Source organism: Oryctolagus cuniculus, chromosome 14, assembly GCF_051225735.1.
Source record: "Oryctolagus cuniculus isolate XC-2025 breed Fujian yellow rabbit chromosome 14, ASM5122573v1, whole genome shotgun sequence".
Classification (NCBI taxonomy): domain Eukaryota; kingdom Metazoa; phylum Chordata; class Mammalia; order Lagomorpha; family Leporidae; genus Oryctolagus; species Oryctolagus cuniculus.
The window spans coordinates 88837780-88855340 of NC_142880.1; the positions used below are offsets into that span (position 1 = coordinate 88837780).

At 45.0% G+C, this 17561-nt stretch overlaps 1 non-coding gene across 1 annotated transcript; it reads left to right on the forward strand.

Annotated features, from left to right (window-relative positions):
- Positions 1-6539: 6539 nt before the first annotated feature.
- Positions 6540-6646, forward strand: LOC127492914 (U6 spliceosomal RNA). The gene has a single exon (XR_007922732.3). It is a non-coding gene; the product is annotated as a U6 spliceosomal RNA (small nuclear RNA).
- Positions 6647-17561: the final 10915 nt, after the last annotated feature.

Sequence of the window (17561 nt, forward strand, 5' to 3'; positions counted from 1 at the left end):
TTGATATAAAAGTGGAGACACATAACTCAACTGAAATAATTCAGCATAAGATCAAAGGTAGGCACAGAACATAGGTTATTAATTTGAAAAGAGAACAAGCTGGTATAGTGAGCCAAAGAAGCTTTTCAACATATTATGATTTACTTGAAGCCCTTTAGGGTAAGCCAAAGCCATCCTAGAGGTACATTTGTAAATATAAACGTAAATGCAGGCATGTGTCTGTCATCCAAGTGATCAACAATGTGCTTCTTTTCTTAAATTAAAATGAAAATACAGGGGCTGGCACTGTGGCGTATTGGGTTAAGCTGCCACCTTCAGCACTGGCATCCCATTTGGGTGCCGGTTTGAGTCCCAGCTGCTCCACAGTTTCTGATCTAGCTTCCTGCTGGTATTCTTGGGAAAGCAGTGGAAGACGGCCCAAGTGCTTCGGCCCCTGAAGCCACCTGGGAGGCCTGGATAAATCTCCTGCTCCTGGCCCCTGGCTTCGGTCTGGCCCAGCCCTAGCCATTGTGGCTATTTGGGAAGTGAATCAGCAGATGGAAGACTTCTTTCTCTCTGCTTCTGCCTCTCTCCCTCCTTGTAACTCCACCTTTCAAATAAATAAATAAATATTTTTAAAAAGAAAGTATAAAATGCTTTCATTGTGAACTCAAAGACAAGGAGAATATGTCCTTGATAGAAGAAAAATCCAGCTTCATAGCAATCAAGACTACTTGAGTGAAAGGGAGACCTTGAAAACATCAAAGGAGAATGAAATCACATCCATCAGCCCTCACAGCTCGAGAGGAGGAGAGACCGAGGAGGGTGAATGGCTGGTGGTGACAGATCTAGTCTCCAATTTCATGCTTCTTTCCAGCACATCAGCATTTTTTTTAACTTTTATTTAATGAATATAAATTTCCAAAGTACGACTTATGGATTACAATGGCTTCCCCCCCATAACATCCCTCCCAACCGCAACCCTCCCCTTTCCCACTCCCTCTCCCCTTCCATTCACATCAAGATTCATTTTCGATTATCTTAATATACAGAAGATCAGCTTAGTATACATTAAGTAAAGATTTCAACAGTTTGCTCCCACACAGAAACACAAAGTGAAAAATAATAGATGATTTTTTTAAAATTATGATGAAATCAGATCAGACCTATTGTCATGTTTAATCCCAGTGAGAGTCAAGTTGGGAATTGATAATTTCTTTTCTTTTTTTTTTTTTTTTTTTTTTTTACAGAAGATCAGTTTAGTATACATTAAGTAAAGATTTCAACAGTTTGCACCCCCATAGAAACACAAAGTGAAATATACTGTTTGAGTACTCGTTATAGCATTAAATCTCAATGTACAGCACATTAAGGACAGAGATCCTACATGAGGAGTAAGTGCACAGTGACTCCTGTTGTTGACTTTACCAATTGACACTCCTGTTTATGGCATCAGTAATCTCCCTATGCTCCAGTCATGAGTTTCCAAGGCTATGGAAGCCCCTTGAGTTCTCCGACTCTTATCTTGTTTAGACAAGGTCATAGTCAAAGTGGAGGTTCTCTCCTCCCTTCAGAGAAAGGTACCTCCTTCTTTGAAGACCTGTTCTTTCCACTGGGATCTCACTCACAGAGATCTTTCATTTAGGGTTTTGTGGTTTTTTTTGTTTTTTTGTTTTTTTGTTTTTTGCCACAGTGTCTTGGCTTTCCATGCCTGAAATACTCTCATGGGCTCTTCAGCCGGATCCGAATGCCAGCACATCAGCATTTACCAAGAGGGACTTGCATTGCCGTACAGAGGGTTTGGCTGCCTCTCGCAGTGCTGACATGCACATAACCTGCATTAGAGTGCTGGTCTGAGTCCTGGCTACTCCACTTCTGGTCCAGCTCCCTCCTAATGTGCCTGGGAAAGCAGCAGGTGATGGCTCAAGTGCCTTGGCTCCTGTTACCCATCCAGGAGACCTGGATGAAGTTCTAGGATGCTGGCTTTGGTCTGGCCCAGGTTTGGCTGTTGTGCCCATTTGGGAAGTGAACCAGTGGATGGAAGATCTCTTTCTGTCTGTTTCTCCTCTCCGTTGCTCTATTTTTCAAATAAATAAGTACTAAAAAAGAAAATTATCAAGATAACTTCACATTTTATCACACTATGTCTCAAGAATATACTCAGCCTCCCAGTTCTCAGAAAAGATTCTTATAGCCAGTTTATCATATTCATTGACAACAAATCCTATAAAATGTTAGCATTTCAATCCATTTAAGTGGTTCATTAATGAATATCCATTTGGATTTAATAATAACCTATGTGTAAACTAACACTTCATGTTATTTGTTTTAAGGTTTTTTTTTCACTGGTTTCAAAGATTTCCTGGGGCTTATAAATGTCTTCAGACCCCGAATTCATATTGTGACTTTTTTTTTTTGATAGGCAGAGTTAGACAGAGAGAGACAGACTGAGAGAAAGGTCTGCCTTCCATTAGTTTACCCCTCAGATGGCCGCTATGGCCAGCGCGCTATGCAGATCCAAAGCCAGGAGCCAGGTGCTTCCTCCCAGTCTCCCATGCAGGTGCAGGACCCAAACACTTGGGCCATCCTCCACTGCACTCCTGGGCCACAACAGAGAGCTGGAGTGGAAGAGGAGCGACCGGGACAGAACTGGTGCCCCAACCGGGACTAGAACCCGGGGTACTGGCGCCGCAGGCGGAGGATTAGCCAAGTGAGCTGCGGCGCTGGCCCATATTATGACTCTTAATCACCAGTGTGATACTATTAACAGATGAGGCTCTCAGAAGCAATGGATCTTGAGGGCTCCCTGACGTGAATAGTATCAATGCACATAAAAAGGCGTCACGTGGCCTGTGTCCCTGTTCCACTTCTGTCTCCCTTCCCAGGTGAGGACACAGCGCTTGCCCTCTGCCACGTGAGGATGTAGGGAATGCAGACAGCAGCCCTTTCCCAGACACCGGCAATGCTGGCTCCTTGACCTTGGACTTCCCAGCCTCCAGAACTGTGAATGACAAACGTATGCTCTTTATAAATGACTCAACCCAAGGCTTTTCATTACAGAAGCAGGAACACAGGGAGATAAGGACTTGTCTGAACGTTTTTCCTTCTCAAAGTTGTGGCCCCCAACAAGGTTCTTGAAAATGGAGTATAAATGTAATGACCTCCTTTGCTGACTTCCCCTTCTTCCTGTAACTATGTAGGTGATGCAAATTGGCTTCTACCTTTCTGTTTTCATCAGTGCATGGAAATTGTTTCCCTAAAGGCCACATGGACATCCTAATTGCCACATCTCCTGGACTCTTCATATGTAACCCTATTTGAACTTCCCATGGAATGTAGGCCACATTCTTCTTCATTCTCTTCTTCCACTGCTTTTCCTGTGTTTTTCTCTCCTTGGTCCCTGTGCTCCTTTGATTTCACTTTTTTATCTGGTTTCTCTTCCCAACTTCATATCTATAGGTATTCTTTAGGATTCTGTGAATAGCCTATTTCTTCCTTATTGTCCATCCTCTCACCTGTGACTTCATGTGGACTCATGTGCTAACAATGCCCAAATGTGTTCCTTTTGTCCATCTCTTTTTAAGAGTTCAGATAAGTATTTCTGGAAAACTTGAATATTTAAGAAATAAGTAGGCTAAGCCTCCGCCTGTGGGCACTGGTTCAAGTCCTGGCTGCTCTGCTACTGATCCAGCTGCTTGCTTATGGCTTGGGAAGGCAGTGAAAGGTGGCCCAGGTGCTTGGGCCCCTGCACCTGTGTGGGAGACTTGGAACAGGCTCCTGGCTCCTGGCTCCTGGCTTCAGATCAGCCCAGCTCTGGCCATTGTGGCCATTTAGGGAGTGAACCAGTAGATGGAAGACCTTTCTCTCTGTCTCTCCCTCTCTCTGTCTGTAACTCTACCTCTCTAATAAATAGATAAATAATGTTTTTTAAAGAAAGAGATAGGTATATGATTCTAAATCTGCAAATGTCAAAATGTAATAATCATATTTTCTATATAGAAGCAAAACAAAAAGAGGGAATGAAGGAAGAGAGACTTTCAAAAAAAGAATAGTCTACTATTTCAAATGTCATGATCATGTCAAATAAGAGAAGAATGGATGTATTCCTTACACTTAGCTGCTTGGAAGTCACTGGAATCTAGGTTAGAGCAATCAGGGACAAAATCCAGAGTGAAACCAGTTGAAGAGTGGCTTAGAAGAAGCATGAACTGCGAATATAAAAAAACTCCAGCAACTGAACTGTGGAAGAAAGGAGAGAAAACTGACTGGAGAGGAAACAAGGGGCGGAGGAGGTGCATGCTTGATTGGCTAAGGAGAAGGAACCAGGACAAAAAGAAAGGCACCACATAAAAGAGGAAGCCATCTGCCTGGGAAAATATTGCGCACTAATGAGTGTTGGGCAGGAAGAGTTAACTCCTTCATGGACCAGGAAGGAGGGAGGTGCCATCGGTTTCTTCTTGACTGTGGGAATTGGCAAATGTGCAAAAGAGTTTGTGCCAAATAGTCTATTTTTCTCTTTGAAATGGGAAAATAAAATGTTAGTTCACCTTCTGAGGTTCTTAGAGAAAAGGTGAGAGATTTGGAGGGGAGGGGTTGGGATCACAATTTATGTTCTAATCCATCCTGCACCCTCTGAAATGCTGGAGATTTTTTTTATCTTTATAAAATTTTATTTAAGGTATACGAATTTCATGTGCTTCATATATACAGATTCAGTAACACAGTGATACTTTCTACCCTAACATCCCTGCCACCCAGGCTCCCCCCTTCTTCCTCCTCCCTCTCCTATTCCCATTCTTATTTTTTTATTTATTTATTTTTAAGGAATACAAATTTAATAAATATAATTTTAGGAATATAGTGATTCTTCCCACCATACCCACCCTCCCACCCATTCTTGCACCCCTCCTTCTCCTCCCTCTCCCCTTGCCAGTCCCATTCTCCATTAAGATTCATTTTCAATTAACTTTGTACACAGAAGACCAACTCTATACTAAGTGAAGAGTTCAACAATTTGCACACACACACACACACACAAACTGTTTGACAATTGGTTTTATAGTTAACTCTCATAATACAACTCATTGAGGACAGAGGTCCTGCATGGGGAGTTAGTGCACAGTAACTCCTTTTGTTAATTTAACAATTAACACTCTTATATATGATGTCTATGACCACCCGAGGCTCTTGACATGAGTTACCTAGGCCATGGAAGCCTTTTGAGTCCACAATCTCCATCAGTGTTTAGACAAGGCCATAAGCAAAATGGAAGTTCTCCCCTCCCTTCAGAGAAAAGTACATCCTTCTTTGGTGGCCACTTCTTTTCACTGGGTCTCACTCACAGAGATCCTTCATGTAGAACATGAGTCTTGACTTTCCATGCCTGAAATGTGGAGAGATAGTTTTAAAATGTAGACTGGGTCATGACACACTTTGGCTCCCAGAAAATAAAATCCTGCTCCACACAGATTCTGAAGAACCCTCTGCAATATGATCCCTTGCTCATCTCCAGTCTCATGGACACCACCTGGCAGCCACCACTCCAACCCCAGCTTCTAGCATCTTGCATCATTATGCAAACACCCCACATGCCAGAACCCTCTGCCTAGAATTCTCTTAACCTCACTTCTCTGTCCAGGAGCCCTCTCTCCACACTCCCAACTCCAATTTAAGAGTTTCTTCTGACTCTGGGGTATATTTTACATTGTCTAGCCTGCTTCCTTTTGTCCTAATTTCACCTTTTGTTTATTTATTTCCAATATACAGGTCTTACATGTTTCTGTATAGTGTCACCAATCCCCTTGGGGGCATATGTAATCACTCAATTAACTGAACTAACTAGTCAATGATTATGTATTCTATACAATATAATGTACAACTTCAAGGATCCCTAGGGAAATAACCAGCCTTGATTCAGTGTAACACGTGCCATAATAGAAGACTGATCCAGTGACCATGGAATGGAGTAGACAGAGAACCAAATGGTGATGGGAGCAAAGGAGACCACTGAAGGTTTATGGACATGTGTCTGTGTGTAGGCCCCTTTAGAGGTCATTCCATGATAAGTTCCATGCATGCTAGGGCAGTGTCTTGTCCAAAAAGACGCTGTTCTATAAGGTTACACCATCCTCATACTAAGGGGATAGTTTCTACTTTTCAGGGATTTATGGACTCTTATGTAATCCTTTCAACTCTAAAGATGGTCCTTTCAGGGGCCAGTGCTGTGATGCAGCGGGTTAACGCCCTGGCCTGAAGCCGCCGGCATCCCACGTGGGCACCACTTCTAGTCCCGGCTGCTCCTCTTCTGATCCAGCTCTCTGCTGTGGCCTGGGAAAGCAGTAGAAGGCCCAAGTCCTTGGGACCCTGCACCTGCATGGGAGACCTGGAAGAAGCTCCTGGCTCCTGGCTTCAGATAGGCCCAGCTCCAGCCATCGCGGCCATCTAGGGAGTGAAGCTGCAAATGGAAGACCTCTCTCTCTGGCTCTCTGCCTCTCTCTGTAACTCTGTCTTTCAAATAAATAAAACAAATCTTTTTAAAAAAAATAAAGATCGTCCTTTCTGTGCTCACTTAGGCAGCACATATACTAAAATTGGAACAATACAGAGAAGATTAGCACGGCCCTTGCGCAAGGATGACCCATAAATTCGTGAACCGTTCCATATTTTTCTGGTGCTGAGGCATAACAGGTAAAGCCACCACCTGCAGTGTCAGCATCCCATATGGGCACCTGTTCTAGTCCCGGCTGCTCCACTTCTGATCCAGCTCTCTGCTGTGGCCTGGAGGGGAGGGGGGGTGGGCAGTACAGGATGGCCCAAGTCCTCGGGCCCTTGCATCCATGTGGGAGACCCGGAAGAAGCTCCTGGCTCCTGACTTCAGATCAGCACAGCTCTGGCTGTTGTGGCCATCTGGGGAGTGAACCAGTGGATAGAGGATCTCTCTCACTCTTCTTCCCTCCCTCCTTCTGTCTTTCTGCAACTCTGTCTTTCAAATAAATAAATAAATCTTTAAAAAAAAGATTATCCTTTCTAACATGTTGTCCCTTTTTTAACTATCACTGCATAGCCATGGAGAGAAAAAATAATGTCCTTTCTAGTGCCATCCTGGTAGTCACTGCTACAGTCCCAGCCACCTGCTCCTCTCTCTGGTCCCACTCCCCGGAATCCCTGATTCAGCTTCTCCTCTATCATTCAGACCTTGCCAAGGGCAGATTCCTCTTCCGGACTCAGTCCCCTAGACTGGGCTTCTTCCTTCCTTCCTTCAGTTCTTCTCTCTGTGCCAGTAAACCATCGTTATATTGCCTGGAAAGAAAGAGCTGTGATTACTGGGTGGGACTTCTCTAACACAGAAAGAAAGGTTCTACTTTTTCCCTTCAAGATAATCCTTGCACCTCACTGTTTAGGGCTCCATCTAGCATGGCTTCTGCTTTATCTATTTGAGTTGCTAAACAGAAGAATCACTGTTATCTGCTAACTCCAAATTCATGATTTCCCTGTGAACTGTTCCAATCTTAGCTTCCCCAGCAGATGGGCTCATACCTAAAATTAGACTAGCTTTGCGCCTACTCATTGTCTGTTTGAATCCTTCTATATAGGAGGATGAAAGGCTAGGGGCTGAAATTTTCACATTTTCTGAGATTACTTCTTACAGAAGTTTCCAGACTTGAAGTACACAGCTGTATAATATGAAGCTGCAACACCCAGACCCAGAGCTCTGAACGTTCCATCAGGCACTGGTCATGTCGGCATTGGGTGGGAAGTCCCAGCACTATGTTCTGCCTTAGCACACCACCTCAGGATTGTTCTGGATGCCATGTTTCCCTTCAGCTGGGAGTCACACCTTCTTTTGCATTCAAGCTCTCTCTTTCTGTCCACACACACCTTTCAAGTGGTTGGTGTTCTCTTTCCCTCCCAGCACTATTCCCAGCAGTGAGCACCCTGTTCTTCTGTTAAAATCCTCTTCTTCCTACATAGGAGATTCCATGGAACACCAGTGCTTCTTCGTGAGCAGGGAGGAGTCCCATGTGCGTGACAGGCTCACAAGTAGGTGGTCTCAGGGGAGGGTAGTGCCACTCAACGGTGTAGTCGTTGTTTTGCAACTCAAGGGTTCGGCTGAATTTCTCAGGACAGCAGGGAAGAGTTTGAGAGCTGGCATCTTCTCAGCTCTCCCCCTAGGCCGACTTTGGCCTTTTTTCTAAATAAATGCTCGTCAAATATTTTAACAACACTGTTTGAGGAGGAGAAGTGAACATCTTGGATCCCTTGCTTGGTAGTTGGTACTAACTGATACCCCAGAATTCATCATCTCCCAAAACTCGCCGGTGCTGCTTTCCCCCGATGCTCTCCCTCGCCCCTGCCAACACTCACACACATCAGTCACTCCTGGGACAGTGGACGTCCTCCCGGAGTCTCCTAGAGTTTCCCCGCTGTTGGCTGGGCTTACTGCTTCTGAGAAAGACTTCAGCATACACGCTCTCTTCCAAAACATGCCATGGAAAACTGAGCCGTGGACTTGTTGAGGGGGTCACCCCTCGGACCTCCCTCTGCCCAGAGAAGGACCCCCATTTCCTTTGAGCAGACAGTTGGGAACATATGGCATTCGTTACTAGAAGAGCCGATTCAGGCTGCTTCCAACCCTCACGCCAGTTCCCTAACCGTGACAAAACAGGCCCCACAATCTCATCATGACTCATTTTTATTTTTAAGTAACCTCTGGAGTGGAACTTTGTGAAGGCTTTTTGAAAGGTTAAAGAAATTATATCCACATGCTTCTTGACCCCTCAGAGAGTTCTAGTAGGTTAAGTACATTGTCTCCTAAGAGAATCTTTGGCCAAGTTTGCTGAACACCCCATGACTGCTCTGGATGAATGTAAATTTATTTAAATCTTAATGGGTGTTCATTACTATGCTCAGATCTATGAGAGGATATAAAAAAGTATCAACAGCATAAAATCAACTTAGATAGGCTGAACAAAATCACAAAATTATTAGTGCTTAGTGTGGCAGTTCAGATGCTACTTGGGGCTCCCACACTCCACATAGGAGTGCCTGGTTTGAGTCCCAGTGAGGCTTCCCATCCAGATTCCTGCTAAAGAACACCCTGGGAGGCACAGACAATGGTTCCAGTACTTACTTGGGTCGCTACTACCTATGCGGGAGACCCAGATTGAATTCCTGGCTCCTGGCGTTGGTGCAGTCCAGCCCTCATTGTTGTGGGCATTTGGAGGGTAAACCAGCAGATGGAACATCTCTCTCTCTCTCTCTCTCTCTGTATTTTTATCTTTCTGTCTTTCAAATAAAATGAAGATCAATAAATTAAAAATTGTAAAAAGAAGATATATATGTGTGTGGTAATGAACAGAATTATAAGATGAGTTTGGAAAATAATGATGCAAGGGGCAAGCAATTGGCCCCCTGGTCAGGTCACTGCTTGGAGTGCCCACATCTCATATCACAGTGCCTGGCTCAAGCTCCAGCTGCTCTACTTCCAGTCTAGTTTCTTGTTGATGTGCCTCCTGTAATGCCGTGGTGACGGTCAGGTACTCCAGTCCTTGTGACCCTCATGGGAGAGCTGGATTGAGTTCTGGGCTCCTGGCTTTGGTTTCAACATTTGTGGAGGGAACAGGCAGATGGAAGATGTCTCTGTCCTCTGTTTTTCAAATACAATGAAAATACAGAAATAAAAAAACTATTAAAGAAAAGAAAGCCACAAATGTGTTCAGAAGATGGAGAGACACCCTGAGCTGCAATTTGGAAGTTGGGTGGGCTTTGTAGTGACAGAGAAGCCTGCAGAGGGCTTCCAGGCGTTCCAGGAATGAAAGAAGGGCAGAGAGCATGAGTGAGAACTCAGGTTAGAGTAGAAGAAACACATGAAAGAGTCTGATAAGTGGGGAGATGGCTAATTAAGAAAAGCCTTGAACGGCGCAACAGAAGAATTAGAACTGATATGATAGGTGATAAATAGCTACAATTAATGGTTTGGGAGCAAATCGGAGAATCTAATATTACAAAGAAAAGAAGATGTTTAGCCAGGGACAACAGAAACCGTTCATTTAAGAGCTATCATAGCAAACCATGTTGAGGAGTGTTTTTTTTTTTAATTTTTATGTCAGGATTGAGTGAATATACATGAGGATAAAGATAAAAGATCTCAACCAGCAAATAATGATAAAAATGGAGGTAAAGTTCTTTTTTATTTAAAAAAAATTTAACTTTTTTATTTATTTTCATTGTATTAGAAAGGCAGAGAGACAGAGGAAGAGAGATGTGGGGAGCAACTGGGAGCAACTCGGACTAGACTAAGTTACTAGAATTAAGACTTATTCTATGCATCTGCTCTCCCACAATATGGCGCTGGGAGAGGAGGAAACAGCTTCTACACAGCTGCCTCCAGTTCAACCAATAAACTGTAGGACCTGCTCCTGATTGGAGGAGAGAAGCGTACTCGGCGTGTGGGTAGCAGAGATGGGATTGGCGGAAGAGGACTATAAAGGAGGAGAGAGACAACATGCACCAGGAACATCTATCTGAAGGAACTCCTGTGCAGCCCCCGAGAGAGCCGGCCGGCGGTGTGCCGCTCCCCTGCGGAAGTGGGGAAAGTGGCAGGGGGAACCGCCCTTCCACGGAGGTGGAAGGGTCGGTAGCCAACCCGGGAAGAACCAGCAGCAAACCCGGGAAGGGCCGAGCAGACAAAAGAACAGCGCAGGGTCCTGTGTCGTTCCTCCATGAAGAGGGGGAGCGACAGAGAAACAGAAAAAGGTATTCCAGCCGGCGCCGCGGCTCACTAGGCTAATCCTCCACCTTGCAGCACCGGCACGCCGGGTTCTAGTCCCAGTCGGGGCGCCAGATTCTGTCCCGGTTGTCCCTCTTCCAGGCCAGCTCTCTGCTGTGGCCAGGGAGTGCAGTGGAGGATGGCCCAAGTGCTTGGGCCCTGCACCCCATGGGAGACCAGGAGAAGCACCTGGCTCCTGCCTTCGGATAAGCACGGTGCGCTGGCCGAAGCACACCGGCTGCGGCGGCCATTGGAGGGTGAACCAACGGCAAAGGAAGACCTTTCTCTCTGTCTCTCTCTCTCACTGTCCGCTCTGCCTGTCAAAAAATAAAATAAAATAAATAAATATATAAATAAAAGTTTTTAAAAAAAGGTATTCCAACCACTGTCTCACTCCCCAAATGCCCTCAACTGCTAGAATTGCGTTAAGCAAAAGCCAGGAACACAGAACAACATCCGGGCCTCCCACACAGGTGTCAGGGATACTTAAGCTACCACTGAAATACTTAAGCTACCACTGCTACTTCCCAGGGCGTGCATTGGCAGGGAGCTGTAATTGGAAGTGGAGCCAGGACTCCAACGCAGCTCCTCAGATATGGGATGCCTGCATCCCAAGTGGCACCACAGTCAGTGCATCGGTGCTCACCCCCAGGGAGGTGAAGTTCTGACAAACCCGCACCTGTGCTCAGAATCTGGACTAGTTTCCTGGGGCTATCCTGACAGCATACCACAAACCGAGGGGCTTTAAACATCAGAACATCTCACTCACGTTTCTGGAGGCTGTAGGTACAAAACCCAGAAATGGGCTCTGAAGTCGGTAGGAACGACCCCGGCTTGCCCCACAGGCTGGTGCCAGCCTCCTTGGCGTTCCTTGGCTTGGGGCAGCATTGGTAGTCATCACACAGGCTTCTGGCCTCTGTGGTTGGGTCTCTGTATGCCCTCTTGTCTTCTCAGGACAATGGCCATGTTGGATTCATGGCTGACCCTAATCCAGAATGACGGCTTTGTAAAATTCCCTTAGCAAAGACTCCATTTTTAAATAAGCTCACATCTGAGTTTCCAGGAATTTTGGAGGCATACTGTTCAATCTCATATCTAGGATGAAATCCTGCAAACACCTGGTGGGATAAGCCAGAACCTCAAGGGCAAGACTTCCTCCTTCAGTGCCCTGTGGAAAACTAGAGGTGATCCGGGTCAGTGAGCGTGAAGGGCAGAAGAGAGCCTGGTGAGAGGATGCTGTGCCAAGAAGGAGGCAGGCACTGAAACTGAAGAGGGAAGGGGCCCGGGGCCATCATGATGGCGCATACAGGACAGAGGCATCCGTGACCCATGAGTTCCTGGAAGATCAGAGTGGAGCTGCAGGCTATGCGTGTCCAATGAGTCAGGTCATCATAGCATTTTAATGTCCTCTTGCACCATTTTTAGCTTTTTGATTTTTTAATGGACTTCATTTCTAGAGAGATTTGAAGCTCACTGCAAAATGGAAGAGAGAGTAGGATTCCCATATTCCCTTTACTCTTCCATCCATCCTCTTACTGTCCCCATCCTGCACCAAAGTAGAATATTCGTCACAATCTATGAATGTACATGGATGCTCATTGTCACCCAATAACATAGTTTACCCTGGGATTGACCCCTTGTGCATACGTTCTATGGGTTCTGACAATTGCACAATGATGGCTTTTCACATTTTTGTCATATACCAGTTTTTTTTCTTTTTTCTTTCTTTTTTTTTTTTAGTGGACAGTGAGAGAGAGAGAGAGAGAGACAGAGAGAAAGGTCTTCCTTTTGCTGTTGGTTCACCCTCCAATGGCTGCCTCGGCCAGTGCGCTGCGGCTGGCACACCGCGCTGATCCGAAGCCAGGAGCCAGGTGCTTCTCCTGGTCTCCCATGGGGTGCAGGGCCCAATCACCTGGGCCATCCTCCACTGCCCTCCCTGGCCACAGCAGAGAGCTGGCCTGGAAGAGGGGCAACCGGGACAGAATCTGGCGCCCTGACCGGGACTAGAAGCCGGTGTGCCGGCACCACAAGGCGGAGGATTAGCCTGTTGAGCCGCGGTGCCGGCAGCTCATATACCAGTTTTGGATTATAGAAGTTAGTCTTACTGATCTGTAATTTCCACGACAGTCTCAGCTGTTGCAGCTATTTCAGGAGTCAACCGGTAGATGCAAGATCGCTCTCTCTTTCTCTCTCTTCCTCTCTCTCTCTCTTCCTCTTTCTCTCTCTCTTTTTTCTCTATGTCTCTGTAACTCTGACTTTCAAATAAATGCATAAATATTGAAAAAATAAAGTACATATAAATTTTTTCAGTATAAAATTTTACTTGATTGTTGACAATTTTTCTGGTCATCTCCTGTCTTCCAGAAATTCTGATAACGTGAGGAGTAAGGGGATGGAAGGAAATCTTCATTTGTTACAACTTCTCCTTGAAATCACAGATGCTGTCCAGCCCCTACACGCTGGGCATGAGAAGGCAGGGCAAGGAAGCAAACTATTAGCCCAGGAACACAGCTTGCTAAGTAAGCAAAGGCCAGGCGAGAACCAACACCATATCCCTTCCTTCTGCCTGCGCTGACAGCCAGGCCTGGCTTGGCACGCCCAGTCAGCCCTAATAAATCACTGCCATACTCCACAGCATTTCCACAATGTGTCCGGTACATTCAGACAGCTGTCCCTGGTACTGCAGGGAACACCAGGTCTCCTGGTGGCGTTGTGTAAATCCACAGGCACACTGCTCACCCAAGCTTTCCTCAGGAAACTCGAATATGACCCAGCTGGGACAGGTTGTCCCTGCTCTTGGTTCCTGGTACTGGGACACAAGTGTAAAGTCACACCAAGTAACTAGGTCACTGCTGGATCCACTCTCCCTTCAGCATCTGTCAGACGGCCATCTCGGGACCCAAACTCAACTCAGCCTGGAAGCTGCAGCAGAATGCAAGCAACTGGTGGACATGAGGTTGAGAGAGACAAGCTGGGCCAGAAAGACAAACGCAGCACCTACTCCCTTACATGTGGAAGCTAAAACTTTGAAAATTATCAAAAAGAAATAGAGAAAAGAAAGAAATGTCTGTGTATATCAGCATGTCTACACATATAGTTTTCTAAAACTTTTATACCTTTGTCAGACCAATGGTTAAGAATGGTATGCTACTAGAGTTTTAATGATCTCTGATTAATTTAAAATTTACCATAAATGGGTGGAATGATCAATTCTCTGTGCAATGATTATTTATAGCTGTTGTCTGTATTCCCACTAAATCAGGGTATTTTTGCTTTTTTACTTGTTAAACTTATTTGGTGAAGTATTAAGCCTTTTATTGTAATGTAATTTTAAAATGTTATCTCAAAAACTAAAAAAAAAAAAAACAAAGAAAGGAAAAATGGTGAGAGGGAAAGAGGGTAAGAGAGGGAGGGTAGGAGGAAGGGGACATCATTATGTTTTTACTATTGTATCTAAAAATCACACTGAATCTGTTAAAAACTAATTAAAATTAAGATTTTAAAAATTGAAAAAACTGAACTCTGAAAAAAAATCTCCTGGGTTCTACATCATATTGCACATGTTTTTTACATGGATGAAAAGGTTTTCTTTTAATTCATGGATTAGCTGCCTATGTCCTGTGTAAGCCCTGAGAACAAAGGGAAATACATGCCCCTCAAGTGGGCAACCTGGATTTGTCCTGCCAGATTAAGAAGAGACATGAAGTTCAGCTCAAAGAGACCCCACTTCCACTGCCTTGGATGTCCACGTCTCGCCTTTCACCTTTCTAGTGGTTCTGGGGGTTGATCCATGTCAATATTTCTGAAATTAGCACGTTTCGGTAAGACCATTTCTTGCCATCTTGTTAATAGCCAATACACCCTGAAGACAAAGAAAAACTGTAAATAAAAGAAAAATGCAAAGTAAAAGGCGAGGTAAGTCTTAATGAAAAATTTGATATGCGTATTTGGGAGAGAGGTTGCCCAGAGAAGGTGTCTTGGGAGAATTAGTACTGATTTGTTGCTCAGGTCTTTCAAACGGGCTTTAGTTCAATTTGTCGGGGCTGAACCCTGCATTTGGTGGTGGAGCACAAGCCTTTCTCAACCCCGTGGACTTGCAGCTCTGCCTACTTATTTACCGACTTGACCTGGGCAAGTAACTAGCCTTCCTGTGTCTCAGGCTCTCCATCTGTAGACCTGGTGACAGTACCTACATCATTGAATGCTGCCAAGGATAAAATTGCATGAGACGACTTAGTCTCATGTAGTGTGGCTGTGCCTGGTACACCACAAACCCTCAGACACTCCTGTTATCATTATCATGAACACGGTTTTCATAATTACGCCCTGAGCTGCTTCGCCTGCCTTTATCTTAAAATAAAATCATTTGCCCCCAAAATACCTTGTATGGAAGTTGCAGCAGGAACTCTCAGGGTACCGGAAAAAAGCAGCTTCTCTCTCTATACTTTTATTTTATAAATTGAACACTTCATACCACTCATTTACTCATTAATGGCATTTTTGAAATGTAAAAGGCAATATTTTGTAGGTCTCAACACAGTGCCTTTTCGCCCACTTTCAACCCACTTTCTCTTAAAGGAAACCATGTGTTTAAGAAACTTCTTCCAAAGGAATACAAAATACTCATTTTTAATATTTGTTTATTTATTTGAAAGACAGAGTTACAGAGAGGCAGAGAGAGAAAGAGAAAAAAGAGAGGTCTCTGTCCGCTGGTTCACTCCCCAAATGGCTGCAATGGCTGGAGCTGAACCCATCCGAAGCCAGGAGCCAGGAGCTTCCTCCAGGTCTCCCATGTGGATGTAGGGGCCCAAGGACGTGGGCCATCTTCAACTGCTTTCCCAGGCCATCGCAGAGAGCTGGATCGGAAGTGGAGCAGCCAGGACTCAAACTGGCGCCCATATGGGATGCCGCACTGCAGGCGGCAGTTTACCCACTAGGCCACAACACCTGCCTCATAATACTGGTTTAGTTAATATGCAACTGTGACACAAGTGTGGCCTTGCACCTTACATCAGGAGGATGTGGGATAGAGTGTGCTACAGGAACCTAGGAATGTAATCTTTGTTGTGCAACAAAGAAGTTACTTCTGTGAATCCCAGCATCAACCCCTGTGGGCATCAGTCTTCTTGACCATGAAAAGAAGGTCTTGAAAGTCTCCTGTGATTTTAATTATTGTGGTGGATTGGACTCTTGAGATCTAATGATGTCATTAGCCCCTGTCCAAAACATGAGTGCATACATACAAAGTCATCATTAACATGCCGGAATCCCATATGGGCATCAGTTTGAGTCTTAGCTGCTGCACTTCTGATCCAGCTCTCTGCTGTGGCCTGGGAAAGCAGTGGAAGGTGGTCCAAGTCCTTGGGCCCCTGCACCTGCGTGGGAGACCTGGAAGAAGCTCCTGGCTCCTGGTTTTGGATCAACCTGGCTCCAGCTATTGTGGCCATTTTGGGAGTGAACAAGCAGATGAAAAACAACTCTCTCTCTCTCTCTCTAACTCTTTCAAATAAATAAATAAATATTTAAAAGACAATTCTTGGCCAGACTAGGCTGTCTTAGCATTTTTGGAATTCTTAAGCTATATCACCAACACACAGTCTCACACTCGGTAATAACAGGACTGAAGTTGCTTCCCAGGTACCATCTCTGTCCACACCTCCAAGACTATAACTCAACTCCAAGCACTTTCTCCAATGGCAGTCACCACCTCAAATATGCTGAAAGAGTAAATATCTCAAGAAAAATGTTCCAATCAAAACCCTTATGCAAATCTTGAGTAATCACTTACCATTAATTCCAAGGAAAACTAATTCAGAAACTTCCCCTAGGAACCCCAGCTGCCAAAGTAACCAGCATGAGAAATTGTGCTCAGATTCTTGGGCCTCCCATATTTAGAGCCGGCTATCTCCACAAGAAGAAGTGTGTGGCATTGTTGTATATGAAGCAGCAGTGAGGGAAAGGGGAAAGGCTTGCTGATCATAAAATATTTTAAATTGAAAGAGAAGGAGTAGTGGGTGAAGCAGGACCAGAAACCCTACAAGAGACCCGATGACAAAAGGAGCTCCTGGGGCCGGCGCCGCGGCTCACTAGGCTAATCCTCCGCCTAGCGGCGCCGGCACACCGGGTTCTAGTCCCGGTCAGGGCACCGGATTCTGTCCCGGTTGCCCCTCTTCCAGGCCAGCTCTCTGCTGTGGCCAGGGAGTGCAGTGGAGGGTGGCCCAAGTGCTTGGGCCCTGCACCACATGGGAGACCAGGAGAAGTACCTGCCTCCTGCCTTCGGATCAGCGCAGCGTGCTGGCCGCGGCGGCCATTGGAGGGTGAACCAACGGCAAAGGAAGACCTTTCTCTCTGTCTCTCTCTCTCACTGTCCACTCTGCCTGTCAAAAAATAAAAAAAATAAAAAAAAGGAGCTCCTGTTTCCAAATGATGATATTCCAGATATCCTTACTGCCTGCACCCATCAAACTGACCCACATCATACTGCATTTGTGAGATGCTACATGCTAGCAGATGAAAATTGTCCATAAATTTTCCAGCACCAATAAACTATTAAAATTGTTGTGAAAATAAATTATCTATGTATGTTAAACTATAGCAGGTGTACATGATGATATGTACTATGAGGCAGCCAACGTTAAGCCAAGTTACTTTAAATAGTTTTCTTCTATTTCTCCATTGGTCTAGACTGGTTTATTTTTTTAATTTTTATTTTTTAATTTTTAAATTTATTTTACTTTTTTGAAAGACAGAGTTACAGAGAGAGGCAGAGAGCCAGAGAGAGAGGTCTTTCATCCGCTGGTTCACACCCCAAATG